Genomic DNA, 5,620 nt, shown 5'->3' with positions numbered 1-5,620 from the left:
AGAATTACTTATTCCATTAACTGTTGGTTTGGGGAAAAAAAAAAGACGCTCTGTCCTTGACTTGGCTGTGCCATGGCCTCATCAAGAAAAAGGAAATCAGGGTTTTCACATGGGAAGCTGCTCTGCTGGCAAACACAGTTCACTTGGTGTTAGTTTGCATCAACAAGCTCCCTGCTCTCTTATATTCATGAAGATAAGGGCTGGCTGTGTAAATGCAGTTGCAGAATCCAAACTCCCTCCCTGCTCAAAACAACTGTTGCTCAGACCTCTGTGGAACTAATTTATTGCCAAAGAGAGTGAAATGTAAATAGTTGCAGCAGGTACGCGAGCAGGCGTTCCTTCACTGAGTATTACTTGGAGAAGAGCCAATCGGTGCCTGTACACAGAGCTGGAGGGAGCAGCTTTTCAAGCATGAGAGAAAAGTAGGACTGGCTTCAAAAGCAATGATTATTTTATGGGAATTACTCCAGCAAGGTGGGGAGGGACCAAGAAATTCATTTTTTCAAGATCGAAAAACACACTCAAGTTTCCTTGGGATTCATTTCTCCTACAGAGCTCAAAAAACAATGAGAGCAACTCTGCAGCTCCAGTTCTGTGTAAGTACTGGGTCCTGGGGAGACAAACATCCGAGTAACTTACCACAGAAAAAGTCTACTTTTCTTTTAAACACAGACCATGAGGTAAAAGATGTAACTGAGACATGGGGCTGGGGCCAGTTTCCCCTCCTCTGCATGGGGAGAGGTGTTCACACCATCCCACTGAGCCTCCCTGTGCCCATGGCATGGCTGCTCCAGTAACAGAGCTCTGGGTGCACCAGGGCTTGTAGGGATTGGAGAACCATCTCCAGCCCCGAGAACCAACATTTTACTTCTCACAGCCGGTGTACTCTGGCCCTCTGCATTCACCATCCTCTCTGAAGAAATGCACCAGGGTTTTCCTGTGTAAGTCACCATCCCTGGTGTTACAATCAGATGGGGGATTGTCTCTTGTGGCAGATCAGTCCCTTGCAACCTCTTCTTTTCCAAGGCCAGCTTCTTTTCAAACTCAGAGTCTAGGTGTCCAACCGTCTGGGGAGGGAGGGTGGGACACCAGGGAGGACACTACCTTGTCCCTGAAAACAGCTTCACCTCAGATGTAGTTTCATCCCACTGTGATCCTTCCTCTACCGGCTTTTCAAGTGTAACTCCTTGAGGGCAGGTTAATATGGAAAAAAAGATGACTCACAGAACACCTAAAAGTTGTAAACCATATTGCACATAAATTGCAACCTCATCACCCAGAGTGCAGGGCAGACCCCTCCACAGCACAGGACTACCTACCACTGCCACCTCTGCCAGATCAGACAGAGCTTGGGACTCTGCTGTGGTACAGCAGAAATTAAAGGTATTAGTTCCTATTTTGTGGGGTTATTTTAAGCACCATTACTCTGTTTCCTGAAACACATTAATGCTTTGCAGTTAACTGTGCTTTGGGGAGGAGGAATGGACTATATAGTCTCCCAAAGTCTCTCCCCAGTTCCATAGCCTGGCTTGAGATGGAGATCACAGCAATCTTGAGAAGTGCTTGACTATATTCCATACATCCTCGTACCTGCTCTGGAAGGCTTTCAGTGAAGACAGGTCTGCAATATCCTCCTTCTCCCTGTGCTCAGTGTTTACAGCTCTCCTACAGGCTGTAGGATATTACAGGGGATTACACCTAATCTTAGGGTATGTTTCTATATATTACACCAATTATTTCTCATGCTGCCTGTAGGAGACAAGCAGGAAAGTAAAAAAACAGCTCTGTGTATTGAAAGCTTTGTTATTCCCCCTCAGTTATCTGCTTTCTAGACAAAACCAAACCCACTTATCTTGTGCCTTCTGAAACTTTTTCTTTTTTTGCTGCTTTGCCCAGATTGTCTCTGACATGATATCCAAATCTGGCCACATTGCACCAGGTGGGATCTCAGCAGCACTGGGTGAAGTGGCATAAGTAGCTCTCGCACTCTCTGCCTGCTAACACCTCCTACCCAAAGATTCACCTTTCTCAAAACATCAACATATTATTGGCTTGCTCAGTTTGCAGTAAGCCAAAACCCCAGCTCTGGTTCTTCTGTACTGCTTTCTCAGCATTTATTGTGCAATCTGTTTTTATGCATTTGATTTCAATGTGTAATACTTCCAACTTTTCTCAAAATAATTCCATCTCACTGGGACCAGATCATTCCTCCAGCTCATTGAAATCAGTCTTTTTCTTATTATGTCCTCCAATCTTGTTATAGCTCCTTTCCAGCTGGGTGTCTGCTGCACATGAAGTCTCTTCCATCATCCACCATGATGATGAAGACAGTGAACAGAAATAGTCCCAAGGAAAAAATTCCCCTGCAGAATCCAACTTGAAATGCCTTCTCATTTTGACAAGAGATGATTGCAAACCAGTTAGTACATTTTTTCAACCACTTCAATGAGACTTCATGGCAATTTCTTTTCTAATCAAGATTCACCCAAAAAAAGCACCGAATACCTCAAACACCTCTTCACCATGCTTTATTTGTTTTCTGTGTCCATTGAGTAATGGAGGTAGAACTCCCTTTGCCTCACTCCTGCTTCTCACACATTTAGGAGAAGCATTTTTGTAGTTTTCTTGCCTTGCTTTTACTATTTGCAAGACTCCTTTTTTTTTTTTTTAATTTCAATTTCAAGTAACACACTCCTGATGCAGCTATATAGGGTTTACTGTAGATTCTATTGCTTGTCTGCCCTGCTTTGCTTGTAATATAGCCATCAGCTTTCTGCATTTCTTCACTTAGAGTTTCTTCCTGAGATTCTGCTGAACTGCTCTCTGAATTTGCTGAAATCTGGTTTGTTGGGTTTTTTTAAGACCAGATTTTCATGCTGTCACACTTGGACCCTTGAAACACCCAGTGATTTGTTCTTCATCCTGTTTTGGTGGAAGATGAAACAGGACACAGAGAATGTCCAGTTCTAATTTTATATATTGTCCCTCTCCAGGGAAGAGGTGGATGGGCAGGATAACCTGCTCTCTTTCCTGTGCTTGATCTGTAGGTGAAGGGCTTTGACTTACGGAGTTGTAAACATAGTAGGCTTTGTGAGCACACCAAAGGGGGAGGGAGGAAGTCCTGTTAATCAAGGCAGAGGTGTCTTAATTGACACACGAGAGAGCTATGTTTTAATTTGCTGTTTGAGAGATGGACATGACTAGCAGCAATCTAGGACTGCTGGATAACTTGAGCAGCTGTCAGAATGGACAGAACAAATTTACTACATCCAAATCAGCTGTCAAGGGTAAGAAAGTTGGAATTAATCTAGTAGGACCAGAAATCATCTAGAGACTTCAACAATAGATGTGAAACATTTATTCTAACATAACATTAAAATTAGAAATTAAAACCACAAAGGAAGTCAGGAGATTAGCTGACCATGTACCCTTGGCTCACTTTGCATAGGAGTGCCCTTAGAGGAGGAGGCACAGTTTTGGTTCCTGTTAACATATCACTGACAGTGTGATGGATGACAGAAGCTCTTGGTTTGGGGAATAAGGGAAGTGTTCATGTTTTCATTGTCTTAATAAATAAGGGTTAAATACTGCAAAAGTAGATTTAGAAATATTTCAAAACCTAATTTTACTATTTTATCAGTTTATAGAGGAAGAATCACATATGTGACTTTCTCAGGAACACTGGCAATGAGCCACATCACAAAAATACTTCTTTGCACATATATCAAGAAGAGGCCAAGTGCATTTATGATACATATATTAATTCCTCCTAGTCAAGACAGCTACTGCTTGAGTGAGGATCACAGGCCTTGCCCTGAAACCTATTGAATGACACCAATAAAATTCAGAAAGAAATGTAGATGGTCAGTGACTTAACTATGTTACCTGGAAATTTGCACAACATTTATGCATCTGGATACCTTTATATACCTAAACCTCTTTCTCCCTACCTCTAGCACCAAGCTTTTTTCAGATGAGGGTCTCAAATATCTGAGCAGAGAAAGGTTGTTTCACTTTGGAGTGAAAACAAGTGGAAATGTGGTCTCCTTCCAGATTTGGAAATGCTGCTTCAGTGGTGACAGAGCACCTTTAGCAAACCCCTCAGCTGAGCTACAAAAAGGTTGGTTGGGGTTTTTCAAATTGGCTGTACTAATTTGGAGTAAGGAGTAACCCAGCTTTCTCAAGTAATTGCTTTTCTGTTCTCTTTGCCTATCTCTTTTTCAGAGGCCAGGTTTGTAAGCAGCTTGACCTGTTTCTCATTTTCATGCCAAATTGCTCCTTCACTCCATCGTCTCCTCCGGGCAGAAAGAGGAGTATGTGGAGGAGACTGTCAGGCTGATGGTTCCTGACAGCCCTACAAAGCATTTCTGCTTTCTAAGGAAAATAAAGGCCAGCCAGACTGCCTTGTAACCAACAGTCCTGCCTCAGGAGGCTGCCCACCCAAAGCATGGGGCAGAGCAGAACTCGATCCAGCAGCCACTTCCCTGGAATTCAGGCTGAACCAGAGCAGCACTGGAGGGTGGGAGGGAGCTGCAGGAGCTTTGGCAAGCCCCAAGCCTTTCAGTCTGGCTGTGAACAGTGGCACCGAGCCACTCCTTCAGCCCAGCTCCTCAGGCCTGCCCGGACACAGACAGTGAGTGGATGCAAGGATGTGCTGCTCAGGGCTGGTCTGAGCCTGTCCTTGGCTCTACTCACAGCTCAAGCAGACTCGGTCACCAAGTGCTGCTAAACCGACTGCCAGCCATGCTCAGCCACCATCAATTAATGAGAGAGACAAGGCCACCTACACTGTGATGGCACACCGTGCACTGTAGCTCTATATTTACATGACATTCACAGGGGGTCATTCTGAGGGCATGGACCCCTAGAGAAGCTGACAACACCCAAGATCAGAAGTGAAGTTAGAATCACGTGTGTGCATTCAGGCTGTGGTGAGCGTGAGGATCTCACCTTGCCTTCCTTTTGCCACAGAGGAAGGGCATGAATGTGAATTATCACTCTAAAGTAGCTGACAAGCTTCAGGTTGACTATCCAGCTTGTTCCTGCTAGGATGCTGATTTGCCTTTATCCTCTGGGTCCTTGGGTTTGATGCTTGCTCCTCTTGTAGAGTAATTTGCATTTTGGTATATGGTTCCAAGAAAGAATAATAGCATTTTACATGAGTAAATGAGTATAAAGTGTGGCAGGGAAAGGAGAATTAGACCCTTGAAAAGAATATTAAAAAAAAGGGAAAATTTGGACTTGAGCCAAAGGATATTTCCTCATTTTGATTCTAAAATGCTAAGAGAATTGTATTAAAAAGCACAATTATGGAAGAAAAAAGCTTTAGCTGAGGTTGTGTTGCTAAATATTCAAAATCACCTTCTGAACAAAATCTTACCCCTTCAAAAATCCTCTGAAATTAAGATAATGTATTCATTACAGTACTCAAAAGATTTCCATTTCAATTTATTGTCAAGGTTGAGAGGTTCTGAATAGGACTCCTGGGGAAAAGGGCAAGTTCTCTATTAAAAAGATAGGACTTTACTGCCTGTAAGTCATTTTCAAACACTGACTAATTCAGCCACAGAGTAACACGGTGGCATTGTGTTATTTAGGATAGCTGTGATTCCCCTTGCAA

At 43.3% G+C, this 5,620-nt stretch overlaps 1 long non-coding RNA gene across 2 annotated transcripts; it reads left to right on the top strand.

The window, feature by feature from the left end:
* The first annotated feature begins 397 nt into the window (after positions 1-397).
* Positions 398-4,947, top strand: LOC134547763 (uncharacterized). Of its 2 annotated transcripts, none has more exons than XR_010079598.1 (3): positions 398-596; positions 4,054-4,120; positions 4,225-4,947. It is a non-coding gene; the product is annotated as an uncharacterized LOC134547763 (long non-coding RNA). The 2 variants fall into 2 exon arrangements; XR_010079597.1 differs by having other exon boundaries at positions 3,957-4,120.
* Positions 4,948-5,620: the final 673 nt, after the last annotated feature.

The sequence above is a fragment of the Prinia subflava genome, chromosome 2 (genome assembly GCF_021018805.1).
Source record: "Prinia subflava isolate CZ2003 ecotype Zambia chromosome 2, Cam_Psub_1.2, whole genome shotgun sequence".
NCBI classification, from domain to species: Eukaryota; Metazoa; Chordata; class Aves; order Passeriformes; family Cisticolidae; genus Prinia; species Prinia subflava.
The sequence above is the reverse complement of the archived record's forward strand: the minus strand, read 5'-3'. Positions and strand labels throughout refer to the sequence as shown.